Here is a 19,820-nt window from a genome sequence, read left to right as displayed (position 1 = left end):
TCGTTTGAAAAATATTTTTACCCATTAAAAATGTATGTGATATATTTTGTTTCATAATATATGCTTATGAAGCTGGGAATACTTAAAAGTTTGAAGTGCATTCAATTTTATCTAAAAATAACTGCTTTTATTTTAGCAAAAAATTATAGAATTTAAGATTTTTTTTTCTTAAAAGCCTTTTAGGCTTTAAATTATACATTGCTTTTATATTAAAATATAATGTATTACGGTACGACTGCAGTGCTGAGGCCTCGGGTTCGATGCCCGGATCGGACAATTTGATGTTGGGTTTTTCTTTTCAGTATCAGCCTGGAGTCATGAATTTGTATCCGATATGACGACAGGTTCGCCCTCTATCACATCATGGGACGGAATACACACCGCGGAAAGCGGGTGTACCAGTTACGCCTCTGCCTACCCTTTCACTGCATTGCATACACTTACAAATCAATTCCACAAAGTTAATTAATTGAATTCAACTTATTTCCCTTAACAAAGATACAAAAACAAACAAATATATTTCTTTTGACATTCATATCAACTCTCCGCTATAATTATTTAAGTATTTTCATCTAAAGATGTACCACGTAAAGAAATTAATTGTAAAATATTAAAAAATTAATTAAAATTCAAAACTCGCTCGTTACAGGCCAATCAATCATGATGATTGATGGTCCTTAATATAGGTGAAATAAGGAACTTTTTCATGTGGCTTCAAGCCGTGTGTTATTTGTAGAAACAAATAATCTTACGTGTTAATATTAATGAGAAAGTTAGTGAAAATATTTGAATGTTTGTTCGAAATTTGAAATAATTTATTTGGACCTGTAAAATGTTATACATTATTTAGATTCCGTCAATATTAACTCTACCATCAGTTCGAAAAGCCGTTCTCACCAAAGAAAATGGGTAAGAAACTCTGATGTTGTCTTCAAAACTTCTTCTGACGAGACGTGCTTGTCGGTCGCATGTTGGTAAGCGATACGACCGCCCATAAACAGTAGAACCTCCATCCAACACCTTGAATAACAAAGTATTGTTTAGTATACCACTGTGCTTGCCATCCTGAGACATGGAATGTTAAGTCTCATTATGTCCAGTAGTTACACTGGCTACAATGTTTTTTAAACCGGAATATAATAGTGATTACACACTGCTGCTTGGCGGCAGAAATAGACATTGCGGTGGTATCTACTCAGGCGGACTTTCACATGTGGGAGCCCTACCAACAGTATAAAAAAAAATCAAAATAATGTAGGCATTAAAATGAAGTATATCGTTTAAGTCAAAAAAAAATGTAGCAACGATTGAAGCGACCTATAAAATTCATATGACTAGGGTTGACAAAAGATATAGCCTTATTGGTTTATTAGTATAATTTTTGAGCTGTGAACCAACGATTATTGATTTGATTTCCTGTAAAGACAAAATAATACCTGCCATATTTCAAGGACTTTGAATTAATTATGTTGGCAGAATGAAAAGAATCTCTCTCACGAAAACTGCAGGTATTTTCGATAGTTTGGAATCAACTTTAAAGACAATAGGTTGGATAATTTTTGCACAACATTGCCCAAAACTCAATCCATTCGTATTCAAACAACATCCAAATTAACAATACGGCCAAATCATTTTGCAACACGTTTTCGAAACAAATTGATATAAATTAATTTAATCAAAACCAACCCCAAATCGACATGTGTGAATCTAATAATGCCAAACATGGCGTGACTCGAGCCCGTGCATAACAACTGTTCACAAATTACGTAGTACAATGACAAATATAATTCCCGCTATTGATTTTTTTAATTGTATTCGATTTTGAAACGGCATTCGATATTTGAAATATAGATAATTAAATTACATAAAAAAAAATAAGAACGATAGTTTACATATTATCCTGATTTGTTAAATTGCTTTCGATATTTAAAATTATCGAAATTATTAAATAGCGTACTAGGAGGAGTGACGTTTATGTTACCCAATAATGACTGAGATTGAATTCTATTTTTGAATTTGTTGGGTTGATTATAAAAATTATAATTTTAGTGACTGTTGTCACAATGATAATTATAGTATAGGTCCGCGCAGACGCTGTCTTTGCTGCACGACACAAAAAAATTACATCAATAAACTTTGAACGATTCCTTCAAAATAGGACTGTATTGCTAAATTAATTATTGGAGCATTACTTGACAGTTACTGAAAGCAATAAGTGTTCCTGGATCAGGCAGAATAATTTAAGTAACTAAGCTAGCTTATTGCGTCAAAATACTATGAAACTCAAAATTGCTGATGTTGCAGAGCAACTATCATTTTCGTAAGTGTAGTGTTTCTCAGCAACATGTCAACAACGTCTGCACGAAGCCTAAAATTCATTCCCTCAAACAATTGAAATCCCTATAATTACACGCTTACAATCTAAAATCCTTTGAAACACGAAACTATAATTAAACGAATCGCCTCGCGAAAAACACTCATAGGGTATCAAAATTGCTAGTGTTGTATCCTATGATTACAGTACGGGGACTTAATACCCTTAAAAACGTCACTAGCCCGTAATTACATTCGGAATTACAAGGCGTTTATGGTAATTTCTTTAATAAAACAAATTGTAATTTCCCCTCGTGTTGTTTTACTTTCTGTCTTAATTAGTCTATATGATTAATTGTGTTTGTCTACGCAGTTTACGGCTTATTTTATGCTGTTAAGTTATTAGCATATAAGTGTATATAAAAATGATTTTTCCGAAGTTATGAAAGTGATGTTTATTATAACAAAATGGTTTAGATTTCGCTGTTCATGCGAAGCAAATATATATTAGGTTATATAGTTATTAATATACTAATATATTTGGGAAATATTCGAAAATGTTTGGTTGCTTGTTAGAAGTTTTTACTGGTGGCAGGTTTCTCATATGTGAGAGTCCGCCTGGGTAGGTACCACCGCAATTTCTATTTCTGCCGCCAAGCAAGTGTATAGTCACTGTTGTGTTTCGGTTTGAAGGACATTGTAGCCAGTGTAACTACTGGACATAATAAGACTTAACATCTCATGTCTCAGGATGGCGAGCGCAGTGGAATACTAAACAATACTTTGTTATTTAAGGTGTTGGATGGTGCTTCTACTGTTTATAGGCAGTCGTATCGCTTACCGTCAGGCGAACGGCAAGCTCGTCTCGTCATCCAAAACATTAAAAAAATATAGTAGTAAGGGACAATGTGTATACGATTTTATTGTATGGTATTTAAAACTCTTTTTAATCTTTAACGTATGAGTTAATAAAACATTTTTCAATTGGAATTTAAACCCACATGAATTAAGTTAAAGTCGAAATTAACACTTAAGTTCACTGAAATTGTTTACAAGTTTATCGTAAACAACATTTAATTAAGCCTAACTTTACTGAAGTTTAAGTTATGCTAATCTGATATTTTGATTTTAACTTTGTTAAGATTTCACGTTTCATATTAGGTGCAATGTTGTGGCTATCTGATAATACTTTACAATTTGGCGTTGGAGGTTAAAGGTTTGATTCTTATGCAGGACTTTTGTAATTTCAAAGGTTGTGAAAATATTACAACGTTTCTTAAAAGTAAATGCAGAAATGCTGAACAAATATAGGTGAAATTTGTAACGTTATAAGCTACTTATTAAGATGCAATAAACTGGGAATATCATTCAAAGAATTTTTCACATAGCCGGATTCGCGGGAAATATCTAGTACCTACACAAATACTCATGAAATTAAAATGGTACCAATGCAGAGTACAAAATATGACTTATTTTTTTTTTCAAAATCGATCCACAATTGACGGAGAATTCTGTTAACATACAAAAAACAGTCGAATATAGCACTTCCTTATTTTTTAAGTCGGTTAAAACTGATACAATCTTCAACTTCTTAACATTTTATTTGCGTTACAAATGATCAAACAAAGTACTTTTAAAATAATACAGAGAACTTAACAATAGTATAATAAAATATTCATTGTCTTAGCACTTAATCTAGATTTAATACAAAGCTATACGTCGTGAACCTGGATTATGCGGTATTATTTGGATACACTGACTTGTATTGGATTCTTGTGACAACTCTAGAGTAATTTAGCTTGAACGGTGGATGCATGAAATTAGTTTGCGTTGGTTTAGCGTTTTTGAACAGATTTGTTTGTGTGATTAACGTTTACTTGTGCGTTTGTTGAAGTCTACAGTCTAGACTTGAATTTTTACTGATGGATATTATTTAGTTTTATGAAATATAATATAAAAGATTTCATAGTTTTTGAGTTTTTCATGCTCTATCAACAGACATGATGTAATTTCAAATCCACTATTTCAAGTAAATTTAGTTATAGCAAGATTTATGTAGGATCGGGGAACAGAATTTATACCAAACACCTTTACTGCTTAAAAAGAAATTATATATTGCTCAACACCTTTTCTTACATCGTTTTTTATAGAAGAGCGCGCCATCTTGCGCTTGCTTAATTTTTATACCGCCCGTACACCAAGGAAGGCGAATCATTCAACCTACATTTATTCAAACGAAAAGAAATGACTACATATATACATATATAGTATCATGCCTCTATCCTCTATTACAACTAAATAAACGTGTTATATTAAAAACAAAGGTAATAAGCAAAAGTAACAGAAAACAAAGTCAGACGGTAACACGAAACGGTTACTAAATCATTAAGCGTCAGCTTGAAAAGATTTATTCACTTGTCCCGCTCCTACCGCGTAATAAAGGCGACTTTTACGCCCCATACACCCTATATAAGGGGTGAACTAACACAAAATGACATCTAGGGGAGGTAAGTCGATCATACTCCTATGGGATGTTACATCGCATATTGTGTGGTCCCACACGCTATTGTAACTAGACATGTCGTTGCAAATGGAGTGGAGGAAAGCAGGGGTCTAACTTTTCTGGACGACCAACCCTTCTAAGATACGCTGAATATTATATTACTTATCGAAATAAGTAAAAATCACCAATGTAGATTTTTCGGGAATTCGTTTTCGCGCATATCCAGGGTTGGTGATTTTTAGATGGAAAAACTATTATTTTATTCAAATAGAAAATGTAATATTTTTTGTTGGAAAATATAAGAGGTTTCCCTATTTTCTGAATGTAAAATCTGCTTTGAACATTTTATGAAAATATACACTTGGTTTCCGAGAAAACTTTGTTCACTCCCTTTCGTAGAGTTCAATTTAAATGTAAGTTACTGCGGAAGTAAATCTAGTAACTATATAATAGTAACAGTATAATACTATTTTATTTCATACAAGCTTTTACTCACGGCTTCACTCGCGTGAAAGAGTTTTCCGGGATAAAAGTCCCGCTATATCCCGGGATATAAAGTAGGCTATGTCCTTCCCAGGGTCTCATACTATCTGCATACCAAATTTCATCGAAATCTGTTGAACAGTTTTTGAGTTTATCGCCTTCATACAGGAAGATAGGTGCGACGGGGGACTTTGTTATATAACATATTTTTAGAATTCTTTAAGGGGAACAATTTCGTCATTAATTAATGTGACGTCACTTTCACCGTTTATGTAGGGCATGCAACGGAAGCTCTCAGGCAAAATCTATTTCTCCATTTTTGCAAAATTTTTCATTGATGCTCTGCTTCTATTGGATATAGCGAGATGTTATATGATCTATACGCTTCCTCGAACAGGCGGACGCTGCGGGGGACTTTAGATTAAAACTTTTTAAGAGGAACAATTCCGTCATACATATTTGCTGCGTAATTTAACCGTTTACGCAACGCAACGGATGCTCTCAAAAGGAATACATTTTCATTAATGCTCTGCTCCTGTTCTTGCGTGATAATATATAGCATATGGCCACCTCGATAAATGAGTTATCCAACACATTTTTTTTTTTCATTTCAAACCAGGAACTCCTGAGGGTAGCGCATTCGAACAAACAAACTCTTCAACTTATACAATAGTTTAAATTCTAATACAGGAAAGTACATTGAAATAAGATTGTAACATAAGATTTCAATATCCAACATTTGTATAAACATAAGAAATTATTAGAGAAATACATATGACTTTGTGTTCTTGTATATCAGTGCGCTAAGGTCCTGGGTTCGAATAAGAATTTTAGCTGAAAATAATGGAGACTGGCTTTTTTCCGTCCTAAAAATTACTCAGTCACAGCTCGGAGTTAGAAAGTTGGCGGTGTGATACCTCCGTGCCTCGGAATGCATGTAAAGCCGCTAGTTCTGGGTTTGACCTTAATGCGCCGAAGAGGGCCACCGCGGAGTTTTAGCTGGTAGGCCGTGCATAGGTTTAAGTTGTATATAGGGTCAGGGACTCGGCCCGGCGGTCGCCCGAAGGTCACCATCAAATCCGGGAGGCTCAACGCCGGGCCGTAAGGCACGGTTACCCCAGCATAACCGCTCAGTCGCCCCCCACGAAGGCTGGGCGGTAGTAATAAGGTAACTACCCCGTGAAATTAAAAAAAAAAAAAAAAACTGTACAAAAACCTTACCCGCCAATAATTGACAGCGTTTATGCGGCGACAAATTTGGGGGATTTATTTATAAATTTTCTTTCTTATTCTTCAACTATTTAGACCTCATGTGAAAAAATTGGTTTCTGGTTTACGCGTTATTACACCATGTTATTAGATTTCAATAATTGAATGCCAAATGAATAGCGATATTTTACCGCGGTCACACCGACATTAATCAAATCTAAAACAATATGTTTTGATTGGTTTGTGTGCAGACCTATCAATATTTGTCCAATTTTATCATCATTTTAATCATTGAACATGTAGTGAATATTGAAGGCATGGGGATTAAAATGAAACTATTTTTCGGATTTTATTCACGGCACAAAAATTTAAAACGCGACGGTAGCCTAGTTGGGTGTGGAACGGACTGCCAAGACGAATAACTCTCCTTCACCGTTCGCTTTAACGGTGCAGGAAAACATCGTGAGGAAACCTGCACATCTGAGAAGTTTTCTATAGGAATTTCGAAGGTGTGTGAAGTCTACCAAACCGCACTAGGCCAGCGTGGTGGACTAAGGCCTAATCCCTCTCAGTAGTAGAGGAAGCCCGTGCTCAGCAGTGGGCAAGTATATAATACAGGGCTGATATTATTTATTATTATTATTACAAACATTTTGTATAATTGTAAAATGTAGATATTATGTATCTTTGACTTTTCGGACAACCAACACCGCAGTCGCCTTGTGACCATTAAGCCTGCATATATTTTTGTGAGGGTATTTCTGATATTTTTTGCTATAACAAGACCGAGCTTTTGAAGCACGCATATCATTATATTCACTAGTCTATGGTATATAGCTTGTTATGAATATTAGAAAATAGCCTGTATCGTTTATTGGAGTGTTAACTGTATACTAAAATTCGTCAAAATCGGTTTAATTATGTTATGAAGTATAACTAATAGAGAAATTGATAACTGTAATTTAGTAATATAATATCATAAACTATATAAATAATGAAATCAATGAAGAATATTACTTGAATGTACATAAATATCATATTCTATTTTAAAAAATATATTTTTATCCAAATTAAACAAACTATTGATAAAAGTAAATTGCGACAATATTTGTATTTATAACACGAACGAAATTGGCGAAATTATTATTGGAAAACAAAATTCTGTGCAGTAAATTATCGTCACGGTCCATTGGGTAACATTGAAAAATAAATTCTCATTTACCTTCGTAGGTATATTTCGCCGTCAAATTGCCAATGTTTTAAATTGCTTTACCTTTAAAGGATTTCGGATTAATTTGTGGAAAATTTTGTGTTTAGCACGTAACGCTATATTTTAAGGTTTTTCAAACAACAAATCTCTTTCTCACGTATAAAAAGTCTAACATCATCAGTTCGTTGCAGTCCGCAGTCGATTGGCAGCCATAGCCGAAAATCCGCTACAGGAAAATCATATTTTTTTATCCTCACAGGCCTTGACACCACACTAGCTAATTTCCTTGAATGCTACACTGTGGTACTGGCGCAGAAATTTGCGGAATGAAGTTCATCATCATCATCAGACTGTTGCAAACCTCTGCTGGACATAGGCCTCTTCCAAGATACGCTACAGAGCCGGGTCTGCTCTATGCATCCAGTCGCTGCGGCTCTCTTGTGTAAGTCGTCGCGCCATCTGGTCAGAGGGCGTCCCACACTAAGTTTACCAAGACGTGGTCTCCACTCCAAACCACGCTTAGTCCAGCGCTTATCTATTCTGCGACATATGTGGCAAGTCCATTGCCAATATGTCTCTTTCTAAAAGTATTTTTAATCCATGAAATAACCAGTCTTTTTAAAAGTATTTTTAGTCCAAGAAATAAGCAGCTACGGGGTAAGGCTTTCTGACTGGAACTTCATCTATTACTTATATGATTACAATGTTTTATCGCACTTACGACAAAGTATCCTTATTGAACATGGTGGTAAGTGAAGAGATGCCTTCCCCTTGTGACCAAGAAGGCTGCAGTCTCCGAAACGTGGGGAGAAAATTAAAATATAAAAACCGCGATACATCCGCAAAAATCATTTAATTTTAATGACCAAAACATATCGATCGGCAAGAGATAAACATCTTTGGACGCGGCACAGTTATGTCAGCCTGCTTAATTGCTTCTTCTCGCTCCGCTCCGCTTATTAAGCAAGACCAAAGATTGCTTTTACCTAGAGTGTTAACGCCAAAATACTTTCAAATATTTCATACACAGTATTAAAAACCTTCGAATGTCAGATATCTGACACTCTTAGTAAAGACCTGGTTATAAGTTCCCTGAACCGACGGGAATGCATGAAAAATATGAATCGTGCAATGTGGCAATCCATAGACTCTGCCTCCCCCCCCATGGGATAGAGGCGTGATGCTATGTATGTATGTATTAAAAAGTTTAAATATGTCTGGAACATATTTTTAACTATAAATTCTATGCATTTTTACCTTTTCCATTCCACCACTCATATTTTATTCATTAGAACTTTGATTAAGAAATTATGATCGACTTTATTAAAAATGAATATCAGAGTAAGTAAAGCTATTTTTAAACACGAATTGATTATATCGCAATTAACTTTGTGTCTGCAAACTTTACCTTACCTACTGACATTAGAGCTTAATTTTATTTGAATTCACAGTTTATTGCACTCCACCATTATTTTTAAATTTAAATAGATATTGGGAATAATAGTGGAATGTCAGGCGCGAAAAATTTCAACACAGAGAGAAACTATATAACTATGAACTTATAGGTATACATATGCATGTACATATTATTTTAATTAACATACAACTGATAGAATTTTATAATAAAAAAGTATTCTTCATAGTTATATACATGTTTTCTCCGTATAATTATTGAAAAACGAAATATGTTTTCTCTACTATGTATTCTTCTTCGTCGGTATCACTCTTGACAGAGCGGTCGTGGTCATCACTTCAGATGTTGGTGGTAAGTTCACAACACGCCGCCACTCCTCTCTGATGGCAGCCTTCTTCTTGCATTCATGTAGTGACGATGAGCCATCTACTATATAGTACTAAAAATATTTTATGGGTGATATAATTTATTGTTATAAAATACTTTTCTTAAATTTTCTAATTTTCCGCGCAATTTTTTGAATGTTTTCTTTCATGTGAACCTTTTTCTGACAATAAAAACAACAAAAAAAAAAATAGTGTCATCGGTCCAGCCGTTCACGCGTGTTGGTGTGACCAAAGGAAATAGGGATTCATTTTTATATATACATAGATTATCATCATTTAAATATTCCGTTCTTATATTCACACTTAAATATTTCTTACAGTAATGTAGGAATACTATAATTCTTCTCTGTTCTGCAATAAAACTTTATTTTACAAAGCTTTAACGGTAAAGGAAAACATCTTGAGGAAACCTGCACACCTTAGAAAATCTCTATAGGAATTTTCGAGGGTGTGTGAAGTCTACCAATCCGCATTGGGCCAGCGTGGTGGACTAATGCTTAATCCCTCTCAGTAGTAGCGGAGGCCCGTGCCCAACAGTGGGACAGTATATAATACAGGGCTCATATTATTATATTATTATTATTTACAAAGTAAAAAAAGAAAACAAATAATCCATACTATTTTCACACTACTTATAATGTAAACGATACAAATAGGAAATGACAGTGACGTCACACAATTGTGACAAGGCGCGTGCACACGATTTGCCGCAGTATTTCAAGATAAATAACCACTTGTATCGAATTTCTAACAGCCGTCAGTAGCACCCCAGTCAAGACTGCTCGGCGCGGATTATTTGGATCGGAGCAGACGGGCGGTTTTTTTGACGCTTGATTTTGTGATAATTTTTCAATCAATCAATTCATGTAAGTAAAGTTGCGCGTTGTGATGAATATTTTTAATGTATTTAAATAATCTTTTTATTAGTTGTCATTTTACTGTTTTTTGTATAATGGTATTAATGTAGTATCAGGACGCTTACAAACCGCAATTTATAATTTAATTATAAGAAAAATAATGTATACAAGTGGTTTCTGTGTATTACTCGTAATTTTTATTATTAATTAATTGTTTACAAACACCTTACCTATTTAATATACATTATATATAGACTAGGTCCTTAGACAAGACCCCTTTCTACAATTATCAACGCTAATAGAAAACAAAAACAATTATGCTAATGACAACAATATCCTACCGTAAAATTTATTCTTAAGATATCATGTCTATACATATTTTTGTTTGTTTTTAGCGTAAAATATTGTAGAAAGGAGTCTTCGCTATGACCCCTAAACATTAGTAAGTCATACAGTTAATTATACATATTGTTTTTGTTAGCGTAAAAGACTGTAGAAAAGAATCTTGTCTATGACCCCTATACATTAATAAGTCGTATCGGTAAGTAATGAGCGTTAAAATAACCGCTCGTCTGTCACATAACAGAGGGATTCAATAACGATCTGCTGATAAATGGGACGGGGAACCATTACGATTTATGGTTGGTTTACTTTATCTTCGCGGACGTGCAATGCGGTTTGCCTGACTGCTAATAAAAATTTACTAAGCTCGACACTGAGTAAAAATACGAGTTCCGTATAATGTAACTATAGGATATGGTTTTATCTGAGCTGTGTTTTTAGGGATCTGTACTGCAAAAGAAACAATTATTTATTTAATCACTATAATAGGAACATCAACAGTACATATATTCAAGAGTCTAATACATTTTACACATAAATAACTAATACATGCACCAATTAAATATGTACACAACATTGAGATTATGATTATGAGATCACTGTTGTCCGTCTGTCTGTCAAGATCTTTTTCTTAGGTTTCTAGGCATCGAACGTCAATATCAAGTTCTTATAGCATATAGGCTTGCGTTTGACCACTATCTCGCCTGATGGTAAGTGATGATATGGTCTACAGTGGATAGAAGATAGATAGATAAGATATTGCCTAGAAGATACTTATTCACTCGTGACTTGAAGATGCCCAGGATATAATTATGAGGAGATACAGACTTTGGCGGCTAAAAAAGCGGCGATAGCCTAGTTGGTACGGACTGCCGAGACGAATGTCCGCAGGTTCAAATCACAAGGGCACGCACCTCTGACTTTTCTAAAAAAATTGTGTGTGTTTTCTTTGTGAATTATCGCTTGCTTTAACGGTGAAGGAAAAAATCGTGAGGAAACCTGCATACCTGAGAAATTTTCTATCAGGAATTTTCGAGGGTGTTGAAGTCTACCAACCCGCACTAGGCCAGCTTGGTCCTGTCCGGTCTTGGCCCATTGTCACTTCGGCTGGCTTATTCTCCGAGCTATGTCCATTACTTTGGTTCTTTCACGGATAACCATCAGAAGCAATATAGCTTCCTATAAATTCAAAATCAGCTTAGTAATTCCTGATATTAGGGCGTTCAAACAAACTAATTCTTCAGCTTTATATATGAGTATAGAAAATAATATGTTCAGTGAGTTTGAAAAACAAACAACATACAAATTATAGGCTTTAATAAACTATGAATTACGCATAACACAACTTTGACCAATCTACCTGAAGTAGCCGAGGAATAAAGTAAATAAATGTAAAATGAGCTTTATTAGTAGCTAGGTAAGAGTACTAATATGTTTGTCACGGAACCCTAAAAACTATAAAGATTCTTGATAGTCTCCTTTACTGCATCATGATTAAGTCATAAATTGTTTTGCTGACGCGTGCAGATCTTTACTTCAATTTTATACTTCATATCATTATGACTTTGTTTCGAGATAATGATTAAACCCAAGTTCAATCTTTAGAAAGAATTTATAAGGAAGCCTGTGTGGTTAAAAATCTAAGAGGGATGGAGAAAATGCCTAAGAGTTCGTAACGATGTCGCAAGCCAATAAACAATACATTGAAATTAATTTTCCAAACCAAAGATTTATACTGTAGAAGGAATTAGGAACACCTGATTACTAGATTTAATAGTTAACGATCTAATTCTCTGAAGTAACAAAGGGTTTTTTTTTATGAAACTTGTGTTTACAAATTTTCTTTTGATAACCTTAAACAATAAAATGGCATTCAATTGTTGGGGAATATTCCATGTCCTTAATGTTTCAGAATAGCGGCCAATGCTGCTAATATGTCGTATATAATAATAATATAATTACGCCGGCCTTTTTAAACCGGATATACACAGGCTGATCCCGGAACGCTATAATGGGCCACTATGGCGGGTTTTAACACCTTGTGTACGGTGATCGATATCCGAGCAGATACAAAATATACCCCACCACCGAATTGCCAGATTTACCTCTCCAAAATTCTGATCCCCTGGTACTAAAACCAAACGATTCCTCTGAAATTGCTCTTGTTAAGAAGTATAAAGTTTCAACATAAAAACTTTATACCATGCGTGTACATTAACTTACAATGCATAATCTGGCGCCGACATTGTTCCAGTAGCTTGCCTGTTTACTCTCCTTGACTCGGCAAACTAACTCCCCTACTATGGTAATTAAGTCAAAACAAGTGAAACACTCTCGTGTAATCTTTTTTGTTGGGAGAATATTACGTTGTATACTTTGTAGCGATAGTAAATTTTACAGCAAATGCAAGTATATTTTGTGCTAAGAGGATGATCTTAACTAAATTCACAATATTTCGCTTAATAATTTTCAGTCTTATTATTATATTGTTAATGTTAAAGTTTGTGAAGACTAGATGTTTGTAGCCTAGCCGAATTTTGGTCACGGCGGTCAAAATCAACGGAGACCAGGCAGGTTCATACAAGATATTATAGCACAAACACTTATGCGCTATAGACAGGTTCAGTTTCCTTACAGGCGGAGTTCTATTCAGAAAAAAATCTTTTTCACGGGCGAAACCGCGAGCAAACTGTAGTAGGTAATAAATAATTTAATAATCTTCAAAATTGATTCCAAACATAATTTAAATAATAATTATATTCTACACAATCTAGTTTTCTTCATCATAGCCATCAATAAAGCCAATTATCCAATGAACGGATGAATACTAGAGGCCATTTTGCTATAAATTTCGAACTATCCGCTGGTTTCTGACACGAATTAACTGCTATCGCCATTTATCAAGCAAGTAACAGTACTGCTATGAACAAAGATGGTCTGATTTCCATATACCACCATTTGTGAGCCATTGTGCCAATTTCAACGCAATCTGTTATAAAATAGACCGTAGCTGCATTTATGTAGGGTTTTGTAGGGTATGTTAATGACAGGTAATGCAAATATAATGCTGATATTGCGTAGAGAAATATGTTGGTTCTTCGATAATTGACAGAGTAATGTCAGTTTATTTTACTGGTTATACCCTTGCCTGGAGGAAACCATTTGTGAGGATGAGTTTTTTATGGTTTTTCGTCATCAACATCATCATTATATTTATTATAATAACAATATTTTTATTATACTAGTTTGGTGCTGATTCATCAAAATCCTATTTGCTTTTGAGGATTTCGCATTTCCATCTTCGAAATCAAGCCCATAAAATTAAAATGGGACTACTCCGAAGCCATGCAAAATCTTAAGCGAAAAAATCAAATACGGATCAAGGCGTAAAAATTGCTGAACAAACAAAAAACAATACGTCTAACAGTTTACATTAAATAATCAATAATTTAAAATTTACCTTCCTTTGGAGTCGGTCTAAAAACTACACGAAACAGTCAGAAAATCTAATTTGCTTGTTACCTTATATTTCTTGAAACCCTGAGTTAAATAATCTCATTCGAAAAACGGGTTCAATGTCAATTCCTTCTCACATTATACATATAACATTCGAGACAAATTAGTAGGGGTAATGCAGGCAAACGAAAGCAAGTTTTATTTATTTAAGAATTTGGGAAAAACAGAACGTGCCCCAGAATATAGTAACGGCATTATCTTATTTAAATGTACTTAGAGTTCAGAATTGGGGTATCAAAGTAATAGACGAGGATTTACTAGGTGAACTAGAAATTACACGTTGTCTATTAAAACAGTTCATTTGTATAATGTACTGTTTCAACAAAACGTATAGTATTCATTTCGTTTTTAAATGTTAAAAAAATATGATTAAATATTTCATTATTCTTGTTTTTGTTAGGTTGTATAATGTTTTTTACATATTTAATCATGTGTTTGCTAATATTATTGAATTTTTAAATATTTTAACTCAGGATTGTTTTGTATTTTATTGACTTAAATTTTTATCAAACTTCAAACAAATTTATTGTTTTTACTTTAAAGGTCGAGACGAGCTTGCCGTTCGCCTGATGGTAAGCAATACGACCGCCTATAAATTGTAAAAACTCCATCCAACACCTTGAATTACAAAGTATTGTTTCGTATTCCACTGCGCTCACCATCCTGAAACATGAGATGTTAAATCTTATTATGTCCGGTAGTTACACTGTCTACAATATTCAAAGCGGAACACAACAGTGACTATACACTGCTGTTTGGCAGCAGAAATAGACATTGCGATGATACCCAGGCGGACTCTCACATACGAGAGACCTATCACCAGTAAAGCTTAGGGGTTTGTACCCAAAAGGAACCTTTAAAGGATCACTTTGTCGTCCATCTGTCTATTTGTCAAGACCCTTTTTCCGCTTGCCGCTGCGACGAATTCTCTTAAAGTAGTAATAGTGGCATTAGGGAGTATAAATTAAAATTACTTTCTATTGATATCTATTTTGTTCCAAACTTACACGTTAATTTTACATCGACGGTTCGAGTAAGTTGTAGTGTTATTTTCAAGAAGATAAGTTAATGTTTTATGTTAGTAACGGAAATTATACTTTAGGGTCATACGAATAAACATAATTTTATAATATACGTCTGCCGTAGTTCTATAATGTTTTGTCTCGTTTCCTCTGACTTTAAATGTTGTTCCACACGAAAAGACAAAACACTGAATAACGAAAACAGACTTAAGCAACGATTATTAGTAACGAAATTAATGATTATAATTATTTAAGCAACATATTTATTTTTTTTGACTGGCCAACAATTGTTAACTCCAATTTTAAAACGGGAGCAATGAATATAAGGTATAAGTGTAGTAATTTCTTACAGGCTAGTTTCACATGCATTATATAATAAACGTCACATATTAAAGCGATCTAATTGTAGATATGAATAAATCCGTAAATAAATACATTCACAATTTAATCTATTTTCCCGATAACTCAGTTTGAATAAAATGAATTTTCACACGTTTAAGAATCGATATGTCGTACCGCCAGGGAAATTGTCGTTTGAACGGCTATTCTGCTAGATTCGATATATCACCGGCCGGACAATAGGCCTAGTCGATATTTCACACCGTCGCCTTTTGTTCGATCGTCTATTGTCAGAAGAAATTAAGACACCAGGGAAATCAGAATTTCAGCACCGTTCCACTTGTTTATGAAATTGTTGGATTTAGAATTTTGACGTTTAAATTTAGAATGTAGGAAATTCGAAATTTGAAATTGAATGTCTGTCAATCGTATTAGGCCAGCGCTGTGGACTATACCTAAATATTTTTAATTTATTTCTGTCCATGGATACCAGTCCTTCAGACGCATTCATAAATTATATACCTAAGTCTACGTATAAGAAGTTGCCAGCGCAGATAATATGTTTTTTTAGTATAATACATTGCGTTGTCAAATAAGAATGACAATGGGAAAAAAATATCAACTCAATTATGGACGGTTATGCAATATCTTTATCAACAAACAAAATGGTACAAGAGCAAACAAAGCATAAATATAGCGATGGAAAGATGTCGATAACGCCTGAGGCTTAAACAACGTCCTTGGGGAACTTTGCTTTGATTCCTGTAATTGTTTATTATGAAGGTCCCTGGATCTTAAAACAGACCAACATTTCAAAGGCCGGAGAATCGTCAAAATCTGGTATTTTGGATGTTTATCGGCGAAAGTGACAGGGATTTGAAATACTGATGTTTTCTGCAGTTGCTGAAAAACTCAGAAGTAGGGTCCAAGCATTATCTGCAACTAGAAAAGCCACAGATACTTGCCAAAGAACACCGCTTCCTACTTAAGATGATTTGCGAGGCTATTAAAATTAAACAATACAAGCTACACATCCTTGCCAAAGAACACCGCTACCTAGAATAATTCGCAAGGCTATTGAAATTAAACGACAGCCGAATTTCAATAGGGATGATGGTTAGAAGCTTGTACAAGCCTGGGATCCAGTTCTATAGACTGGCAGACTTTAAGACACTTTGTGTTCATACTGCGTAGACCGGAACAACACGGGCAAAATAAAAAAAAAAAAAATGTATATTTTAACCTTGACTTTTCGGACGACCAACTTCTCAGTCCGCCCCGTAACCATGAAGGCTGAAAAGTCAAAGAAACGTTGGGTGAAAATTATACCCGACGTTTCTTTGACTTTTCATCCAAAAAAGTACAAAAAATAGTTTTATTTTAATATCTTACATTTGCTTAAACACAAAAAATCATTTATAATTTCATTATCAATAACAAGTTATATATGCGGTCGGAACTACGTCATGTTAGACATTCCATCCTATTATCATATTGTGTGTTTCATTTAGTTATTAGAAATAATCATCATCATCATCATCATCAGCCTATATCTTTGTCTACTGCTGGACATAGGCCTCCTTCAATATGGGCCATTTTACCCTGTCAGCCGAAGACAGGGTAAAATGGTGCATATTGGAGGTATAAAAAATACATAAACATAAAATAATCAAAACAAAACACATATTCAAGTAAAAATCTGTTGGACCCGTGAGAGTTGCAATAAATGCTATACACGAAAATAATGTAAAAAGTTTACGAAAATTTATAGCACCATTCCAAAAACAAGGTGTTTATTCGAACAAGCCTTTGCGGATATTAGCATTTTTCGTGTAAAACACCACCGTTATTCATAATCAAAGTTACGTTGTTAAGTGTAGTGAGTTAGCAGAAATTGTAAAGACGTTTAGATAATTTATTATTAGGGTGGAAGATTTGGAATTGTACCAGGGTTGCCCAATATGTTGTCGTTGGATTTGATTTGATAGATAATATGTTGAACTTGTCAGATATAGTGCAAGATGTGATTAAAACTGATGCGGTTTTAGACAACCTTTCATAAATTTATTGGTTTGTAGTTTTCTCTAGCCTGAAATTGGCTATTGTAAGATGTAGGTAGAATTGATAATCACTTACCAGCTTACATTGTTGGCTATAAATTACCTTTATGTCTTGTTGGTGGTAGGATATATATTATATCTGCCCGGATAGCGACCACCGTACACAAGGTAATAAGACCCACCATAGTGGCTCACGTAAGTGTGTTGCGTTCTGGGATCAGCCTGTGTATATCCGGTTGCGACAGGCCGGATTAATTGTAAACTATGCCACAATCATATGTGGGTAACGGTGTATGTTATTCATTTGACTGTTTTCAGCATTATATTTTTTTGTTTTTTTCTTGTATATATAATCGTTTGTTTTCCCAAACAACTAAAAAAAAAATTGTGTCGCCTGCCCAGGGGTAAATTATCTCTCGTCTGTCGACGGTCTATTAGACCCCACTCCACTTATCATCAGGTGCAAAGGGATTACTTCGTGGAGCATGAATGAAAAAAATTAACCCAAAGCTATATCTCACGCTGCACTAATCAAATATTAAAATATCAATCAAGATGTTTTTCTTATTTATTGTATTGACGACAAAACCCAAATTTCTTTAAACATAAATTGTAAGTCCCGAAAGTAAAGAATCTAATAAACTCAGTAGGTATATAGTATAAAGTGTTCCCGTCGAAGTAACCTACTTAGCACATGTTTTTGAGGTTATGTTGAATGGAACCTGTGTCAAGGTGGGATTAGTTGACGCACACCCATGTCGACCTAGTGTCATCCGTAATCCCTTCCTACCAGAGATTTTTCGGAAATGCTTGATGCGAAAGAATTCTGTAATGGAGTTTCTTGATATCTCAAATATTCCTTGCGATTTACTAGGTGTTCGTGTTTTCGTTTCAGTGGTTCCCTAGAATCATTTTCATTGTATATTTCTTCGGGATTGTAGCCTCTGTGTTAATCCAGGACTTCATAATATTAATAGGAGTAAGATAAGAAAAAAGATTTCATAGGATACTAAAAATAGATAATAAAAAAAGAGTAGAATCATAATTTCTGATGTTTACCCGAATGTTAGTCATTGACCATGATAAAATGAAACTAACACGATGCCTTACGTTTTACAGCCCAACTACACAACTACCAATTAGACGACTACAATAAAATATTACAATATGAATAACCCATACGTACAGACAGGGCACAATACGAGAATGCAAATTGTAAGTATGGGCATAAATTCAATTGCTCGCCAGTTGAGCTTCTAGAATGAATTCAGACGATCACGCGAGCGCCGCACGTGACTTGGGTTCATGTAACCGGCTTGTACTTTAAATCTCGATTCTTCAGTCACATGACGGCTTACGACTTGGCGACTTCCAAAAAGTATTTTTATGCTTTTATTTTACTGTTTCTTTGATGCGTTATTTTTAGAATGTCGGGAGTATGCGAAGTAGGGTAGACAACACAGGCTTGTCGTTAATTGAAACAAATGCGGATGCTTCCGAGTCTGAGAAAATATTTAAGTAGATTGTTATGATATCGCAATGTTTCAGAAATGAAATACATATAAATTATTATGTAAGCAAGGACAAGTGAAACAGCTCGCAGTTGATTACGCACTGATTTATAATTCGTAATGTGACAGTGGTCGCAGCCACTAACTTATTGTCTATGCATACCTATAGCTATACATAACACAGTTACTGGTGGTAGGTCTCTCATATGTGAGAGTCCGCCTGGGTAGGTACCACCGCAATGTCCATTTCTGCCGCCAAGCAGCAGTGTGTCGTCACTGTTGTGTTCCGGTTTAAAAGATATTGTAGGCAGTGTAACTACTGGACATAATAAGACTTAATATCTCATGTATCAGGATGGCGAGCGCAGTGGAATACCAAACAATACTTTGTTATTCAAGGTGTTGGATGGTGTTTCTACTATTTATGGGTGGTCGTTTCGCTTACCGTCTGGCGAATGGCAAGCTCGTTTTTCTCATTCAAGCAACTAAAAAAACGCAAATAAATATATCCTGTACAAAAATGTCCCTCATTTTAGGCGAACTTTTTTACGTTAATTATCGTAATCCCTAACCAAAATTGTTAGCGAGAGCCATAAGTTATAAATAACAATCAAATAGCTCCCAAAACAAAGGAAATTCGATCCATTAGCACATT

Source organism: Manduca sexta, chromosome 5, assembly GCF_014839805.1.
Source record: "Manduca sexta isolate Smith_Timp_Sample1 chromosome 5, JHU_Msex_v1.0, whole genome shotgun sequence".
Taxonomy (NCBI): Eukaryota; Metazoa; Arthropoda; class Insecta; order Lepidoptera; family Sphingidae; genus Manduca; species Manduca sexta.
Note: the sequence above shows the minus strand (reverse complement) of the source record.